Here is a 20,532-nt window from a genome sequence, read left to right on the forward strand (position 1 = left end):
AATTCCCATTGCTACTACTTGCTGGATTTAAACACTGTTAACCAATTAGGAAACTGATCAAATTTTCTCTATTGTGACTTCTTACTATATTCTTTAGAATTACTTCTATTTCTAGACAACTAAAGCACCCTTGGACAGCTTTAAACTATGTTGCTCCAATGTATGAAATTTGTCATTCTATATTATTTCTCTCACAGAATATGTTTTATAGGAGTGCGTTACCAAAAATTTGATTCTTGGTTCAGTCCCATCTTCATATAAAATTAGCTAAATCTTATACCCATAGCAACCTTATTTTGCCTTTAGAGACTTTTATTTTCTTTCTTTTTAATTTAAAATACAACATAAAAAGGTACTAAAAATTATTTTAACCCAGCTCTTTTTATATTCCCTTTCTCTAGTTGAAGCAATTTTGTGTTAAATATTTTTAGCATGTAAGACAATTACAGAGCAAACAGAAGCACATTACCTATGACAGGGAATTTGGGAAAGGGAGCCCCGTGTTCTTGGCTGGACTAGTGTTTTTATCTCACTGAGCTGGGAGCGGGGTGGGAAGCCATGATTCTTGGTTCAAATATCACAGACTCTAACAGGTCTTAACAAATTTTAGTAGTTTATCTTGAATAAATTTTTTTTTATTTGCTATATGTCCTCAGGACCATTTCCAGAGACTGTTTTTATTTTTGTAATTTTCACCAGGGTGTAGGTCCATACAGGTCCTCACACACTCACAGAGAAAGTAGAATTTCTAGACATTTATTTTTATTGTATTGTGGCAAAGAATTGGTTTATGATATACAAAAAGAATAACCACCAATACTTTGGGACACACTGAGTGACAGAGTTGTTGAATCCTTAAATAGCTCTTTTAAATTTTGTCTGCAGGCATAATTATTTTGAAATGTGTGACTAAATTGGCTACACCAATCAAAGTAAAGGTCAATTGAATCAAATAGCCTTCTTTGACTGCTTTTTTTTTTTTAAGGCTGTTCAGACAAAATTCCTGAAAAAAGTCTGCTTATAAAGCAATGGAATTATATTAAATTATTTTCCAACTTTTAAATGAAGGAAGGAGAAAGAACTGAACATGACAGATAATCTGGTTTTTAATTGTGGTTTTGTTTTTAACTAAATATATGATCTTCGGGGGAAACAATTACATATTTGTTCATTTTATTCATTTGTAAAATGAGAGGGTGCAAAACCCTTAGAGGTCAGTTTTGGGTTCTCTTTATGTGAGTACTATTTACTATGCTAAATGCAGACACCATCTCCTCCTGGTTGATTGTACGTCCCTTGTATGCAGTCCTATTCGTGAATACTTCTCAAGTAGTACTTACTCTATTACATCAAAATTATTTGTTCACTTGACACTTTCTTCTGTAAACTCCAATCTTGTGAAAAGTGGGATTATGTTTTGTGAAAATCTAAAAGAATATTTTTATATAAGAAACATTCGATTAATTCAACGATGTAAAAATAAATTAAAACAACTAAATTGAAATTTTACCAAATATATTCACATTTTCTGAAGTCTACTTCTTATAATAATTTAACATATATTAGAAATACTTTCACCTATGATATGTCTTTTTAAGTTTTTCAAAAACTGAATAACTTTAATCTTTGTTTTTTTCTTTTACTCTCTTTCAAGTTTTCCTAAGACAAGCAACTAATATCTAATAAAAGCTAATAGCTTTTCTAGTAAGAATTACCATTCAAGCATGCTGTGTGTAGAGGCTATATTTTCCCAACTTTCAGGTAAATAGTTAGAAAGGACAAATACACACAGTTACAAGAAATAGGCCATAAGTTTATTCAGCTAAAACCTCAAGCAAAATTTCATTAGTAGGTCACTATTTTGTAGGATCACAACTGAAGAAGAGTTTGAACTTTGCAGCTCAGGAAACGAAATGCAAATAGTAATCTCTAAGTTGTTCAGACACTCTTATCAGTTTTCACCAACCATACCTAAAAGAAGGTGATATAGTATTTAAAAGTTCATCTTATTAAATTATATAGTGTACAATAAATGAAGAAACAAAATGTACTGGCATGGATAGTAATTTGTAGCACACCGTTTTTCAAAATGTCTAGGCAAAGTTATTCTATTCATGCTTTGATAAAAAAGGGTATCTATCTTCCTCTGTGTTGAATTAGATGAACAACTATTTCCCAGCCATGTGTTGTCCTTTCCCACATTATTGTATCTCACAAATTTATGTGAGATGGAGCAGCAGCCATATACTGAGAGAGATGCCCTTAACCCATCTATTTATTTGCATAAAATGACACACCAGCCCTCCCCTGTTAACTGTCAAAACATTTATATCTTTCCCTAGTTAATAGTGAAAACTATCTCCTCCTCAGGTTCTTCATAGAAATTTTAGACACCTAATACTCCAGTGACCAATTCTTATTATAAGTTTAAGAATCATATTACTGGAATATTTTTTGAAAGATAGTTTAAATTATATCTTACATGCTTATAACTACAGGATTGAAAAAGAAAGCTATGAATTACTTTCTTCCTTTGTGGGATGGATTTGATGGAACTGTACTTGGAAGTTCTATAGTAACTAACTTTGTGACAACTAGTTGAATAAACCATATTGTTTTTAAAGTACATGTGTTACCATGAACATGATACTTTATTTACAAGGTACTGGAAGAAATTGTTCAGTTCTAGTAAAAAACAACTTACTTCTGCGCACTTGTTTTTGTTCATCCTATTAACTGAGAATCTTATATCTGATCATGCTTTGGGTATTTCATATGACTTTTATTTCTTCTTCTGAAGTTCCTCAGATATTTATTATTTAATATATTTTAATGCATTCATTTTACAAGTAATAATTCGGTTGAATTGTATTGAAATGATAATATTGCTTCAAATCGTTTGAGAATTTCCATTCCCTAAAATGCAAATTATGCTCAGAGGTTTACTTGTAAGAGAGTAAAAGCAAAAGAAGGAAATTTCTGGTGGGAGTCTAAATTTGACTCTCCCACACATTCTCACTGATAACCAAGTTGCTGTGGAGAAGGAAGAAAGTTTCGACTCTTCAATGAGCTTCATGAGAAGGCACATTGGCTGTAGTCAGACCTGCATAATTGGGTGTTTGGCTCTACCAGTTGCTCTACCAACCACTAGTTGTGAAGTGGTCGGCAAGTTACATAACCTGTCTGTATCTCAGTTTTTAATTCTATAAAATTAGAATAATAGGGCTTCCCTGGTGGCGCAGTGGTTGAGAGTCCGCATGCCGATGCAGGGGACACGGGTTCGTGCCCCGGTCCGGGAAAATCCCACGTACCATGGAGCGGCTGGGCCCGTGAGCCATGGCTGCTGAGCCTGCGTGTCTGGAGCCTGTGCTCCGCAACGGGAGAGGCCACAACAGTGAAAGGCCCGCGTACCGCAAAAAAAAAAAAAAAAAAAAATTAGAATAATAGCAAGACCAAGACCTTCCTTATAAGGTTTTTATGAGGATTAAATGTGCTTAATACACACACATACACACACACGAAGGTACACACTCAAAATGTTGAATAATTCTTGGTGCGAGGTAAGTGGTCAACATGGGTTAGCTTTTAATATTGTTGGTTAAAAGATGTATAATTAATTAAAGAACCATGTACTTTGGCCGCATACAAGTGCCTGCTGAACTGGTGGTACAAAACATACACAAAACTGATGCCCAAAGCTAGGAATATTCTGAATATATGACATAATATTTTAAATTTGACCTAAGTAAAAAACGGGTAAAAACAAATATTTTCCTACCATCTTACATTTGCAAATTTATAACAGGTCCACTATATACTAATTAATTTTAAAATTAGTAAAAATATGAAATAATTTTTAATATTGGAGTTGGAACCTTATCCTTTAGCTTGCTTCCTGTTTTTTATGTTTTTATAAGTTATACAAGTGAATTCTTAATGAATAGATCAAGTCTGATTATTAATTTTGTTTCAGTGATCTCTGAATAAGAGGCAACATACTATGTCATTACATAAAGTATATGAAATGATATTTTTGTTATATTTCATGTTAAAATAGTTATTAAATCAGCTTGTTTTGAGTTTATGATAATGTCTTTTCCTTCCAAGTGTTGATTAGAAAAATTTTATAATGGTTGCATTAGCAGCTAGTAAAAGTCACAGTGACTGTTTATAGCCACATGATTTGGCTCTCAGCATGTTAATGATACCTTAAAGAAATGCAAACCAATTTAAATATAATACAGAAACTACTTATCATAAAAACCAGTAGTGAAAACTCCATGAAGTTTAATCCTCTACTAGTTTTATGTGTTTTATGCTGGAGTTTTTAAGAGACTTGATTAGATTCAGGAGGGGAAAAGTCTTATTGAAATAAAGATGACTCACACTGAATAATTTCTTTTCCTCCAAATAAGCCATGGTAATTGAAAATTGTGACTTTAGGGGTTAAGTTTAACTGTCTTTAAAATTATCTTTTAATTTTTGACTATTCAAATGAGCTCTGATTTTCCATTCATCTGTCGATAGACACCTAGGTTACTTTCATGTCCTACTGTAAAATAGAGCTGCAATGAACATTGTGGTAAATGACTCTTTTTGAATTATGGTTTTGTCAGGGTATATGACCAGTAGTGGGATTGCTGGGTCGTATGGTAGTTCTATTTCTAGTTTTTTAAGGAAAGAAGATGTGGCACATATATACAATGGAATATTACTTAGCCATAAAAAGAAATGAAACTGAGTTATTTGTAGTGAGGTGGATGGACCTAGAGACTGTCATACAGAGTAAAGTAAGTCAGAAGGAGAAAAATAAATACCATATGCTAATATGGAATCTTAAAAAAGAAAAATAAAAGGTTCTGAAGAACCTAGGGGCAGGACAGGAATAAAGATGCAGATGTAGAGAATGAACTTGAGGACACGGGGAGGGGGAAGGGTAAGCTGGGACGAAGTGAGAGAGTGGCATGGACTTATATATACTACCAAATGTAAAATAGATAGCTAGTGGGAAGCAGCTGCATAGCACAGGGAGATCAGCTTGGTGCTTTGTGACCACCTAGAGGGTGAGATAGGGAGGGTGGGAGTGAGACGCAAGAGGGAGGAGATATGGGGATATATGTATATGTATAGCTGATTCACTTTGTTATACAGCAGAAACTAATATACCATTGTAAAGCAATTATACTCCAATAAAGATGTTAAAAAAAAATGAGCTCTGATTTGAAACAGTCATCCTTTTAAAGGCCTTTGACAAACACTGCTGGATGCCATGTATCCACACCCCCAGTTCAATTATTTGTGCCCACAATTTGGCTGTCAGAATGAAGTGCAGGTTCAGACGAGTCTCTCTGAGACCATTCTGAGTAAGACAAGAAGTTATTATCAGATATCTTTGTGTCTGATTTGCACATGTAACACCTTCAGACTCTGAAAGAAGGTGTGACTATTCCAAATATCTGAAAATTAAGCCAACACTGTCAATCTCCTTTTCCAGATCAAAATATCTTCATTAGATGTTTAAGCGTTGAATAGGAGATCAAAGAGATGCCAGCTCGTGGAATGGTTAAAGCTGGATGTGCATTCCAAGGCACTGCTGCTTTTGCTGAGAGAGCTGTGCTCTACTCTGGAGGCTCCCCTCCATGAGCAAGCTGACAGCTGGCTCAGTCCTGCTTGGTCACATAGCTGCCCAGGAGCTCAGCTGCCTGTTTCTGGGGATGCGGTCAGCGTGAGGACTGATGAGATTTCAGTTAATCAACTTTCACACAGACCAGTAAGTTTGATTCCTCAGCTCCTAAGCAAAATCCTGCCAAGTCCACTTTATGTAAGTCCTAAGCTATGAACTTAAAAGCTGCTGCAGCTGTTTTCTCAGGCAAAGGGTTCTAGTGTTGAGGCCTTACACATAGAACACTTTGCCATTCACTTTTCAAACTCTAGAGAACATATGAGAAGTGGAATTGGCAAAGGGCTAGTGTGGTGTGTTATTTCCAATAAATCAAGAGACTTCTCATCACAGGCAAAAGGTATCAGGAAGAGAACAGCTCAAGTTGCCTGAAATGAGATGGCTGTCTCCTTATTTAACCTCTCTGTCAGGTGAAAGCCAACTGATTCCCTAGATATAAGAATCCTCTCTTCACAGGGGGTCTACACCCCAAGGCCGAGTAGTGCATACTTGCATAGATGGCCATGGATGGGGCAATGTGCTGATAACAACTGAAGAGCTCATGGAGAAAACATAGTTTCCTTGCAAGTGTATCATGTCTATGTCAAAGCATGTATCTCCCCAAATGATAATCTCTGCTTGATCTATATTTTAGGCACTATGCACAAAAAGCTTAATTAAAACATAATTGAACAATTTTCCTCTTTTCCACTCCCCACACCATCCCCATGGCTTTTCCACTTATCAGCTCTCACTATATTAGCAAAATATAACTGCGCTTATAGACCCCAATGTGTTGCCCCTCCGATCCATCTTCCATATTCTTGCCAGAGTAATCTTTCTAAGACATTCATTTGCATAACGAACTCCCATCCTGCTTAAAACAATTTGATGGTTCACTATTTCCCTTAGGTTTTCCTAAATATGGCCTTCAATCTATCCACAACTGATTCCACCCTATTTTCCCAGTTTAATTTTAATCACTTGCACCTAATCTCCAAAACTGTCTAGTCAGGTGAAAAAAATTTTTAAATAAACAAAATAAAACTTATTAGTTTTCCATTCTCTTCTCTTTCCATTCTTTTTCTCTCATTCATGTTCATTCACTCTTGTTTATGGTGCTTTGAGTGAAATTTCCTTCTCCTAATCCTCTTTTCTGCCATTTAAATTTCTAGTCAGGATATAAGACTCAATTTCCTAAAAGCCTGAGTTAGTTTCTTCTTCATTTATACAACTTTGCTGAAATTATTATATTTAACATCTAATAATTGTCTTATACTCAGTTTGAGAGATTCCTGGTTTTAGTATGGCAGGTGATTTCCAATTGAAATTTGTATATTTTTTATATCATGTTGTAAGACTAGATATTTTTAAAATGTTCATATTAACTGGCTTTTTGTGACATTCCTCTGGCAGGAGAAGAAGGTCTCTACCTTATTATTACCTCATTAAGATAAAGGTCCAGGATCCCCACTTGGTTCCCATTGACACCAGAGCAGGGAGCTCCTCTTTATGTCTGGGTGGAGGTAACAGGTCTGGCTAACAACATGATCTCTCCACTGATGCCATGAGGGGACTGAGCTCCTTACTAATGGGCCAGGGTACAATTCCTGAATTTCCTCCTCTGACGCTATCACAGCAGACATAGGGAGGGCAGCCTCTTATTTCTGGGTTTGGGTGGAATTCAGGATCACAGCATGGTCTTTATTGAAGCTATTTTAGGGGATAGGTTCATTAATGGTCATTGGGGATGAAAGGTCCAGCTCCCAAATTGGCCTTTTCTGATACTACCTTGACAAACATATTGAGAGACCTCAACACAGCCTTGCTATTTTGGGACTCTAGGCCTCCTACATAGCCTTTTATGGAGTAAGACGGCATGTGACCACAGTTTTTTTCCATGGTGTTTGGCTGAAATAGAATAGTTGGGTGTGAAAGTTTTCTGTCTTGCCAGCCACCCTTTTCCTGTTCCTTTGGCTAGTGAGACCAGACTTTGGGGAGGGGGTTGCTTAATTTTTGGTTTATTTTGTTTTCCCTTTAAGCATTTTAAAGATGTTGTTCAACTTTCTTACAGCTTTCACAGTTGCTTATGAGAATTCAATCATTTGTTTCATCACTACCCTTGTTTGCAGTGAGTTGTTTTTTTTTCTAATCCAACTTTAACAATTTTATTTCTTTATCTTTCAATAGTTTGGTTATGATGTATCTCATAGATGTGATATGACCCTTCCAATTTGGGGTCATTTGGCATTCTTTAACAGATCCCAGGGGTCAGTTTATCTTTTTTCACTTTTTTTCTTTCTTCTTTTCTCTTTATCTGATTGACTTATTTTCATTGATCTGTCTTCAAATTCACTTATTCATTCCTATGTTATCTCTATTCAGCTATTGAGATTATCTTGTGATTATCTTATTTCAAGTATTTTAATTTTCATTTCTAGAATTTCTATTTTTTGGTAATTTTTATATTTTCTTTAGAATTCCAACATATACAAACACACATAAAATATTATATTTATGAATATATGCATATAATTTCATTATATTCTTACTTTGTTTAACTTAACTGAAGGTAATTGTAAGAGCCTCTTTAAAATACTTTTTTGTTTGCTGAATTCAACATTGGGTTCATAGCAGAATCACTCTTGGTTGAGTTTAAAAATTTCTGTTTGAGAATATGTTTTATTTTCTTTGTTATTCATGGGTTGGTTAACTTGGAATTGTTTCTTGGATATTATGAATGCTAAATTGTGGAGATTCCAGGTTCTGTTCTTTTTCTTCTGATAAGTGTTGACTTTTATCAGGCAATTATCCTAACTGAAAACTGTTTTTCTCGGGCAGCAGCTTCATTAACAGTTAGACCTTCTCTCTTTATCATAGCTTGAGTGTACTTCACACATTAAGCTATCAGTCAGAAATGAGGGTAGGCAGAATATGGGGATATCATTTCTGCTTCTTTCCTTTATGGACTTTCCCCATTCTCTTTAGTGGCCAATGTTTTCCAACTTCAGTTTCTTGTTTGCTTGTCCAGAAAGATTGTTTTTTTACTATTGGCATCAACATCTCATCACCTGTATCTTGTTAATTGCATATAGGCAAGGCTAAAGGCTGCAAAAATGGAAACTTACTTCATACAGCTCTCCCCCTCACATCCCTTGAGTGTGTACTCCTTACCAGAACTTGTCAGTTCATGTTCGCTCTCCTGCAACTTCAGGCACTTTCTTTTTGCTTTGTATTCGGATTATATGATTGTTTTATGAGGGTAGTCACCCAGTAGGATATTAATCCCTCATTGCCAGAAGTCAAAAATCAGAAATCCAATTTTTAATGAAGTACTAATCATTATGCTTTTGTCTCTCATTCTTAAACCTATCCTTTTATATTCTGCTTAGAAATACTGGGGCTGAGACTCTGAAAACCACATTTCTCTTTACCTGTTGATCCTCTGGGTTCAACTAATTGAGGGCAGTAGACAGAGATTGGAGGGTGTGAGTAGGAGAAAAGGAGCTTGATTCTTCTTTTGTGATGTTATTATTGTTTGAGTAATGCATATGACAGTTGATTCTATTCATACTAGTATCCACTTTCCTTTGGCATTCATAGAACCAACTTCATGTCCCTTCAGAGATTCCTGCACCAATTGGTTAGAAACCCTTTCTCAGATTTCTGCATCCTAGCAACATCTGACACTGACACATTCTAAAAGTTGTTGAGATACTGGCACAATATCATTCTCAGAGTTTGGAATCCCAGATCCCAGGAACTTTATTCTAAGATTTTAAGTTCTAACAACTCCAATCTTCCTCCTCCTCTTGGTTTCCTACAATCCCAGAGGCAGTAGCTGCTTCTGCAGGTATTATTTTGACATTTACCTATTCACTACTTATTTTTTATTTTTTAATTGTTTTTTTATATTCACTACTTTTTGATTGTTTATTTCTTCATTGACAGCTTAACAGATTTGTTGTATTCAATTCTCTATTTTCAAGGAATGTTTCTCAGATACTTCTAAGATGTTTGATAACTTGTGCTCATCTGGATTATTCAGCATTATGCCATTAATATAGTGTACCATCGTGATATTTTATGTGATGCATCATGATCTTTTCGACTAGAATGTCAGAGAGCAAAAAGTTGGCATGGAACTGAAACAAAATAAAACAAGTGTATTATTGGCTATATCAAGTAAAAAATTACTTTGTGGTAGTTATTGAAAATTGCTATATAGAAATAACACCCACAAAAAACACAGTGTTTTCCAGATAAGTAATTTTCTATAAATTGCCATGGACTCTGTTTCTTTGCTCCAGTAAAGATATCACACAGGGAAAAACAGCTTCAGTTGCATTAAGTTTTTAATAGTCTACGAAATCTCTAAAATTCCATCCAATTGTGCCCTATGCCATACAGGCATTATATAGTCATCATATTTCTGAAATTTTTCAATCTTTTTTGTTTTTTTAATCTATAAACCAATGGTAAATTAATAAGGAATATGACTTGTTCAAATATCCTTACATACATGCTAATGACAGACCTTCTGACCAACATAGTGATGGTATTTGCCAGCAGGAGAATCCTTTACCATGGAATAATTTTGACCAGATGCATCTGGCTTGGCTAGGCTTGCATATAATAATAATAATAAAACTAACAGGAATTTATGGATTTGTGGGTTATAGTTTCCTGAAAAATTTATGGATTTGTGGGTTATAGTTTCCTGCATACGTGATAAAATTGCATGCATCACTTCATGATATTATAAGGTAAACCTGGGTGGGAGTGCATCCTAATGCAGTAAGAAAGCTCCTCTGAAGTGATGTTGACAATTCTGAATTAATCTCTGCTTCACCTGTGCCTTGAGATGAATTTCATCCTTGAAATTCTTCATAAAGCTTTATATTGTATAAGATTCTTGTGAATCTGATTTAATGAATGGACCCTTTGTAGTACCTCAAAAATCAGTATCAGTTATGAAGCAGAGCTCTGTGTGATAAAATGAAATATCAAGATATAATGATATAAGGAAGTCATCAAAATTTGAAACACCAGGGATTATATGTCCCCTTCTCCTCTGAAATAGGATGAATGTAAATTTTATGTAATTGAGTGTCATGAAGTTTCATCTATCTCATAACATTTAAAGTTACATAGATAGATCAATCTAAGACAATTTAGGAGGACAAATACTTTGTGGTTTATAGCATTTGTTTTGGTGAAATCTTTAAATTATGTTTATGGGCTATCATTATAATTAAATAATAATAATAAAAAGTTCTTAATATATGGTAATGCTTAGACACTATGTGAGACAAAGAAAACACTTCACAGTTTTCTCTGTTCACCTATGTTTAACTACTAGAGCCAATCTTAATATACAAAAGGTTTCTGGATAACAGTTTATTTTTTCCTTACCTATCACAATATGCCTACAATTTCTGCCAATTTTCCTCCTAAAGATTAAAAACCCTAAAGGCCTCAACACCTTTCGTGTGTCTACTCAATGTCTCAGTATCTATAATAAATAATCAACAATAAATTGTATATGTTGCAGCACAGGAAGAATAGGTACATCCTTTTCCTTTAAGAACACCTTCAGGGCTTCCCTGGTGGCGCAGTGGTTGAGAGTCCGCCTGCCGATGCGGGGGACACGGGTTCGTGCCCTGGTCCAGGAGGATCCCACATGCCGCAGAGCGGCTGGGCCTGTGAGCCATGGCCGCTGAGCCTGCGCGTCCGGAGCCTGCGCGTCCGGAGCCTGTGCTCCGCAACAGGAGAGGCCACGACAGTGAGAGGCCCACGTACCACACACACACACACACAAAAAACAAAAAAACCCACCTTCATTAATCAGCTGAAATTTAGTATTTTATATCTGTTAAACTACTAGTCTGGGGTTATTTAATATAAAATATAAAATTGGGCTTCCCTGGTGGCGCAGTGGTTGAGAGTCCGCCTGCCGATGCAGGGGACGCGGGTTCGTGCCCCGGTCTGGGAAGATCCCACATGACGCGGAGCGGCTGGGCCCGTGAGCCATGGCCGCTGAGCCTGCGCGTCCGGAGCCTGTCCTCCGCAACGGGAGAGGCCACAACAGTGAGAGGCCCGCGTAACGCATAAAAAAAAAAAAAAAAATATATATATATATATATATATATATATAAAATTACATTTAACTTTAGGACAAAAGAGCATACATAGTGATATATTCTCCCCTATGTCTTGTGTATTATAATTACTATATAACGTACTGTTAATATAGTAAATATTGCAATTTAGCTCTTTTTTATATCTCCAAAACACTCTTATGCATGTGTGTAACAAAAAGAATAAGGATCAAAATAAAAGCTGATGGAGGTTAAACTATATCTCTTAAATAGATATATGAAAAGATTGAAACACTAAATGTTTGAGGCTGTAATATCCAATTAGAGATCCAAATGGAGAGCTGGAATTTCTATACTTTCCCTCTATTACTCAGAACCATGCAGGAGAAAGGATGGTCCTATACATAGAACTGCTATGGAAGTCAATCTCCTCACATCACCCCAGAAGGCTTACTAGTGGGTGAACTCCAGCTGCCAGTTATGTGAAAAATTACTCATCAGTCATTTATAAAATGTAAAATTAGTTTGCTTAAAAAAAAAAAGACATGTTAATTCGCATCAACCAATTTTCTATGGCTTCATTTTACTTTGAAAATACATTGAAGGGAGAAGGTGAAATTATTTTATCTTCTATAATAAAAAATAATCTGATCCTAGTGCCAATCTAAATATCAGTACTGGTGTCAAATAGAATCTTCTTTGCATTCTCCATAAATATCATTAAATATGAGAATTTGGGGATGACAATGATGAATGAAATGTTATTACAATAAGAAGACAACTACAGATGAGTAAATGCTGGTATTTTTAAAACCCTAATGGAATTGGCTTTTTATATTCTTTCTGTGTAAGTGAGATCATTATTAAACAAGCAGAACATGCACAGCTTTTATTGCTTAGATGTCTGAGCCAGGTTTAAATATCATTTAGAAATGCTTACAACTTACAGCATTGATAGATGAAAAAGAAAATTGACGTTTCAAGTTGACCTCTTTTATCTAAACCAGGGTTGCCTTAGATAGCTACCTAAATTAGTCATCATTAAAGAGTCACAAGCATTAAAAAATTTGACTTTAAGTTGTCATATATTTAGAAACTTTGTTTTGTAAGAAAAGGTAATATTCACTAAAATATAGAAAAATGTTTTTATATATCGTTTCCAATTTTTTTAGATGTGATTCAAATTTATTCATAAAGTTTCTTTAGATAATATGCTCTATCTAATCACTAATAATAGAACAGAAAACCTCTCTGGCAGCTTGTATTCATCATTGCTGAAAATCTGTAGGAAATATTTAGCAGTGGAATGCTTTTGCGTTTCCCACTATTTCTGAGATGAAATCTACCAAAGCAGAGATTATGGCTGTAATAAGAAAGACTCTATATTTTCATAATATACATACAATTTATTTTATCAGATTGAACTAATGGTTTATCCTCAGCTAGACTGGATTCACTTTTGCAAAAATAAAAACAAAGAAACAAATACATATTTCTACTTTAGTCTCTTTCATGTTTAGGCATTTGTTATAGTCTTCAATTCATTTAATTTTGTCAAGTCAATAATTTTCTTTATAATACTGTAACATCTATTACATTTTTAAAAGTTTTGCTTGATATTGAGAAAGATAAGGAGTGGATAGTAGATAAACATATTTATTGAGCAATAACTATGTGCCAGTAGCTGCTAGGCATTTAAGATAAGTTATTAAATATATGTAGGACATAACCTCTATTCAAGGTGCTATGGGAGAATTAAAAATATAGTTTGTGGAAAATTAAACACTTTATCTTAAATGAACTCATCTCAATACATTAAGATAAACCTCACAAAGTTCATAAGAAACCTAATTAGCAACCAATCCCTAAAATTATAGTTCATGTGTATGTGGAAATGAATGTATGGACATATATATGGAAATGGCAGGTACCAGTGGAGTGCACCAGCTCCTTCCAATAACTAACAAACACAAAAACGAAACCATTCCTATTATATAATTCTATTTGTTGGCAAATATAGCCTGGCTTAAACTGAAAATGCGTGGCTTTACAAAGGGACTAAATTGTTAAGTTTTTCCAATTTCTAAAAAGGTATTTATTTGTGATTTTGTTAAAATAGGGAGGAAAGAACAAACCTAAACAAATGATTTCATTTGGAATTCTTGATTTTTGCCTCATGTTATACAAGAACTGCATTGTCCAGTAGGATAGCCACTGACTACATGTGGCTATTTAAAACTTCAAATTAATTTAAATTAAATATAATTTAAAACTTCTCAGAAACAATAGTCACATTTCAAGTGCTCAGTGGTCACATGTGGCAGGTGGCTATCATTTGGGAAAGGTTCAGATCTAGAAAGTTTTTGTCATTGCAGAAAGTCCTATGGGACAGTGCCATTCTTGAATACTTTAGTCTGATATTCTAAAGTTTAAATATAATAGGTAAAACTGGCAAAAGTTTAAAAATGAATTTGAATCTATTAGTATATTGCACATAGTAGTCATTCACTGCTTGACTTATACTTGTATTTATGTTTGTGTTACACTCAGGTTTCCCAGATTTGCACACCTGCAGTCATATCAGAGCTACATAAAATTGCTTATTATGTGTTTTCATACATTACAACAGATTCCATACTCATTTACATCCTAACTCATTCTGTAGTGACTCGTAATTTTTTAGTAAGCTTCCTGCATATTGACTTGATTATTTTCTTTTCTGAACTGCTGCTTCATTGTTTCACAGTGTGAAGTTAAATAGCTCTTTCCAAGTACTTTTTACTTATTTGTTTATTTTGGTTTGGGCTTCTACAGATTTCTGTTCTGAGCTCATGGCTTTCTCAGCAGGCCTAATACTGTGAAATTCTTTAAGTTATTTCTTTGAAAAGACTTCACAGAGACATTTCTTTCTTGGAAGCCTGGGTTAATGGTCGCAACAGAGAAGAAGGAACAGTTCATTGAGAGTCAGAGGCCTAGGCTAAATTCCATGTTAAACCAGTTACTATGTGAAGGAAGCTGGGCAAGGTGATCTACTTTTCTGGTCTTAATTTACTTATACCTAATTTGGGCATATTTAATATACTATGTACTCAAAGATCTGTTGGGTAAATAAAGTTATACAATGCATGCCTATGAATAGTTTGGGTATTTGAAAGTTCTCTAAAATATCAGTTGTTTTCATCTACATTTCTTATGCATGTTGGTACCTCTAACTCTATATTTATTTTAGATCTTCAAAAAAACTCATTTTATCTCTCTGTCTAAATAGAAAATAGAGATATGACAGAAAAATGCTCAGGCACTAAGTTTCCAAAATTTTTAATATTTTTTCATATTTCATAAATGCATCTTTTTTATGAATGACTATTCAACTAACAACCTATTTGGTGCTGTTAATGGACTAGTTAGACAATTTGATCAAAAGAGTTAAATTAGCTGTATATGCAGATAGTTTACCAGTTGTCTTTAACACAATTTCTAAAGACTTAACTTCCAGTTATTTCCTTTATGAAGTCCTATTAATGGAAGAAAATATTGTTTACATGATATAGCAAGTATTTCCTAGTATTGGAAATACTTTTGTTAGCCAAAAATTTCAGAAAAAAAGACTTGATGGAGATAAATAGGCGTTTATTCGGTGATTATTAGGACTGCAGCCCAGGAAACACAGATTCTAGAAGCACCTGAATAATGTTCCCATCAGACTACAAAATGGAGTAATCTTATAAAGGCAAAACCTCAAGGCCACAGTTACATGAGTTATTTGTCAAAAATTATGATTGGAGCTGGCAAGAAGTAAGGGTACTTGTTAAGAAAGGATTGGTTGAGGTCCGAAATGGTTACATAGTTGCAAGGGGGACTTTGAGACCATAAGTTTGCAGCTAGCAGATGTTCTTCTAAAAAAATGGCTCACGGTGTTCTTGTGAGGTGGTGGTTTGGTACAGTTCAGAAAGTTCAAGTTCTCATTGGTGCAGGAAGTTGTCTGAGACCAGATCTTCAATGGCTGTCCAACTCCACTTTGTATGCCTGAATTTACGATTATTCCATTATGAGTTTATAACTATAGACTGTTTTAAAAATTACAATATGAATAATTATAATACATTGACATATCTACCATTCTTAGACTACAAGGGCCATACTCTTTAAGTGGACTGAATTTTGCTGAGGAATGGTAGTTGACTAGTGTGTTTGCTTTGAGGCTGGTGGACAGGAGTAGATTCTTGAGGTAAGCACTATACATCTAGACTTTGGTTTAAACAAGTGGCCAAAAAATATTATTTAACCGGTAGGGAAAACTAAGAGAAGCAGCTAGTACATAAAATCTTGTGTACATCATAGGTTCATGGCATTTTAACTTCGAAAACCCTAGTAGCTACCAAGTAGAGAGCTTAGTTCAGATCTGCAGTTCAGGGAATGTGTTCAGAGAAATCTGGAATAATTAGACATCTTCAATATGTAAATTATATTAATAGTCTACTTTATAGCAGTGAGGTTATGGGAGAGGAAGGAATAAGGAAGTGAGGTTTGACAGAAGCTAGGTGAGTTCTCCTCCCTGCAGAAGCACAGTGCCTGAGGGATGCTTGAGTTTAGAAACTCACAGTAGCAAGTAAAGTCCTTGTGACTGTAGCTCATGGTGGCTTATGGTCATGGTATGACAAAACTAAACCCACCAGGAAGCCTGCTTCACTCTACTTCACTGAAGATGTCATTCAGAACAGTAAAAGAAAGCAGCTAGGCTTTACCAAAGTATTTTCATAAGTTAATGTGGAGGATCTTCAGCTGGTTTTAAGTTCTAAGAATCACCTTTTATACATGTAAGGTGGGAAACAAATCTGTTAATGAGAATGGTGTATTATAACATTTTAAAGAAGCTGTAGGATTACAGTAGAATATCTGCAGCAGAAGTAGAGCATAGGAAGTGCCCCCCCATTCATATGTTTCTGTTTATTGACATTATTCTTTGTTCTTATTTTTATCTTCTACTCTTTTTCTATCTTTTATGGTTTTAACTGAGAATTTTATATGATTGCATTTTCTCTCCTTTCTTAGCATATCATTTATACTTCTAAAGAAAATTTTAGTGGTGCCTTACAGTTTGCAATATACTGTATATTTAAAAGAAAGCCAAGTCCATTCTCAAATAACACTACACCCCTTCCCTCTAATACCAAGTACCACATGATAAAATAATTCTAAATTCTCCTTCTTGTTCCTTGTATCATTGTTGTCATTTATTCCATTTATTCATAAGTACACATAATTGCATACATCATTGTTGCTATTTTGAATAAATGATTCTCTTATATCAATTAAGGATAAGAAAAATAAAAGTTTTTAAAAAAATTTTACCTCTACTTACTCTTTCTCTTGTACTCTTTCCTTTTTTACATAGGTTCAAGTTTCTAATGTATATCATTTTCCTTCTCCTTTAAAATCTTATTTAACATTTATTGCAAGGCCAATCTACTGGCAACAAATTCTCTCAAATTTTGAGAAAGCATTTATTTCTCCTTCACTTTTGTAAGATAATTTATTTCACTGAATAAAAATTTGAGGTAGATGGGCTTTTTTCTCTTAAATGATTATTTTAATAATTAAATAATTTAATTATTTCACACTACTCACTTCTTGTTGCATTGTTTCTGAGGTGAAGTTGGGTGTAATTTTTATCTTTGCTTACCTATAGGTAATATTAAGCTTAGGCTTAGGTTTTGTGGGGGAGCGAGTGGGAGAGGGAAATGGGGAGGATTTTATATTGCATTGTGTTCCTGAACTTGAATCCCTTATTTGGTGTTTGACGTTCATTTGGAAAATTCTCACTTACTATTGCTTCAAATATTACTTCTGCTCCTTTCTCCCTTACTTTTCCTTCTGACATTCCCATTATGTGTCTGTAACACTTTTTGCAGAGGTCCCACAATCCTTGTATATTCTTTTTTTTTTTTCAGTCTTTTTTATCCTTGTTTTTAAATTTTGGCAGTTTCTATTGAATATACTTCAGCTCAAAGATTCTTTCTTCAGGTAATCCAGTCTACTAATCAGCCCATAGAAGGCACTTCTCATTTCTGTTACAGTGTTTTTGATCTGCAGTGCTCCTTTTGGTAGTTCTCAGAGTTTCCATCTCTTTGCTTAAATCTGTTCTTGCATACTGTCTATGAGTATCAATTAGAGTTCCTAGCATATTAATAATAGCTGTTTTAAAATCTCAGGCTGGTAACTCCAACATCCCTGCCATGTCTGGTTGTGATGGTTGCTCTGTCTTTGCAAACTGTTGTTTTTTGGGTTTTTTTCTGTTTTGTTTTATTTTTTTCACCTTTACAAGTATGCCTTGTGACGTTTGTTGAAAGCTGTACTGGGTACAGCTAGCTACTGGGTAAAAGGAAACTCTGTAAATAGGCTTTAGTAATGTGGTCATAAGGTGAAGAGGGAGGGGAAAGCATTCTTTAATCCTCTGATTAGTTCTCAGTCTTTCAGTGATCCTGTGCCTCTGGACTGTGAACTTCACAAGTGTTTCTCAGTTTTTTGCCACCCCCGCTCAAGTGGGACAGGATGACTGGAGTGGGCTGAAGTTAGGTAATTCCCTCCTCTCAGTGGCATAGTGTTATTTGACAGTGGACTTGGATGTGTCTTAAATGTATATTGTAAACTCTAAGGCATCACTAAGAAAGTGAAAAACGAAGTATAAATGATATACTAAGAAAGGAGAGAAAATTGAATCATATAAAATTCTCAATTTAATTGAGAAAAAAGACAGAATATGAGTGAAAGATGAAAATAGGAACAAAGAATAAGAGGAAAATTTAAAAGAGTAATAAAAATGGTTGATATTAGTCAAACTATATTAATAGTCATCTAAATATCAGTGGTCTAAATATACCAATTAAAAGATAGATTGTCAAAGCGGATCAAAAAACAAGACCCAAATATATGTTGTCTACAATAAGCCTACTTTAAATATAAAAATACATATAAGTTATAGGTAAAATAATGGAGAAAGTCACACCATGCTAACACAAATCAAAAGAAAGCAGGAATAGCTATATTAATTTCAGGTAGAGAAGACTTCAGAGCGAGAAAAGTTTTCAGGGATAAAGTGGGGCATTCCATAATGATAAAGGAGTCAATTCTTCAAGAAGACATAAAAATAATTCTTATGTGTACGTGACTAACAACTGAGGATCAAAATATTAGAGGCAAAAACTACTATAATGGCAAGAAGAAATAGATGAATCTACTAGTATAGTTGAAGACTCCAGTATCCACTATCAGTAATGGACAGATCTAGCAGGTAAAAGAACATAGTTAACACAGTTAAGAACATAGTTGAATTCAACAACACCATCAGTCAACTGCATATAGTTGCCACCTATAGATTACTTCACTCAGCAACACAAAGAGACAATGAGTCATGAGAAACAGCACTTTAGTTTGATGATTACATAAAGATCACAGTCACCACAAAGAGTTCTAAATAAGAATATAAGAATTTTCCAAATTTTTTGCTTAAAATTTGTACTTGGACCAGAGTTTCTGGACCATTTGGAGTCCTAGCGACAGCTCCTCCTCCTCTTATTATATCATGGACATATATAATTGCCAAACATGCCCAGTAGAAGTTTGGATTACCTCTGTTGGGTGAAGTATATCTGGAGATTTCCTTTAAATTCCTCTAGATCACTGAACAAAATTGTGAGAACTGAGAACACCTGCTTCAACACAACAACTATTGGGCCTGAGAGTGAGACCACCTGGGTCAACATAATTTAACTGTTGGCTCCAGGAAATTCTTACCCAGAAGATGAGACACAAAAAACAATAATAACTTTACTTACGGAGATTCTTTCAAACAAGTTTATCCATGCAAAAATTTGCACAGCTGGGCAAACAGCTCTTTTATCAGATTACTCATCAAGACCCACATTTTGCCATTCCTAGTTATTATATAAACTTTACCCATTCCTAAACCCCTCTTTGAAAAGTTTCTCTTAGTCATGCCCAGATATCAAAATCTAATGAACACCCTTTCCTAACTCACTTCATCTGAGAAACTACTAAGATTGTTAAGGTGCTCTTTTCACTTCCTGTAGTAATTTTTATAAACTGAACTTTACTGACAGAGGTTCGCCTAATGTCTCTATGTCTCAGTTGACAGGCTTGATGGTATATTATAGAAACCAAAGCAATCAAACATAAAAATCTACCTGAAAGTTGGAAAATCACATACAGATACTTTATTTTCCCCCCAAAATAGTATAATTTTAATTTAGAATGCCACAGTATAGTTACAGAATATGAATGACTATAGCAAAGCAAATACTTATAGTATATGTGTATGCCCAAAGTTAAAACTAAAATTTTAAATGTTAACATATCCGGATAGTTTCATGATCAGAAAGTTTAAACAACATTTTTCCCAAGTAGGGTATAGAACATTACGTATTCGTAATGCTGATACGTTTAACAATTTTATTTAGCTTTCTTTGTTGTCATAATTTGTGTGGGGAAATATTACTCCTTATTCCTGATTACTAAAAATGCATAGTCATTTGCATGCAAACCAAAATGTTAATAATGGAGATAAAAGTGAAAGAGTAGACTTTGAATTATTAGTAATTACCCTGTATCACCTAGGAAAATTTTATACTGTTCTATTTGTAAAATTAAATATTAAGAGATATAGTTAGCATTTAAAATAAACGTACATATATACCTATGTATGCATAGAGAAATATTTGTAATTTTGTATATGTGTCCATATACTGGCATACG

This window comes from Phocoena phocoena, chromosome 12 (assembly GCF_963924675.1).
Source record: "Phocoena phocoena chromosome 12, mPhoPho1.1, whole genome shotgun sequence".
Classification (NCBI taxonomy): Eukaryota; Metazoa; Chordata; class Mammalia; order Artiodactyla; family Phocoenidae; genus Phocoena; species Phocoena phocoena.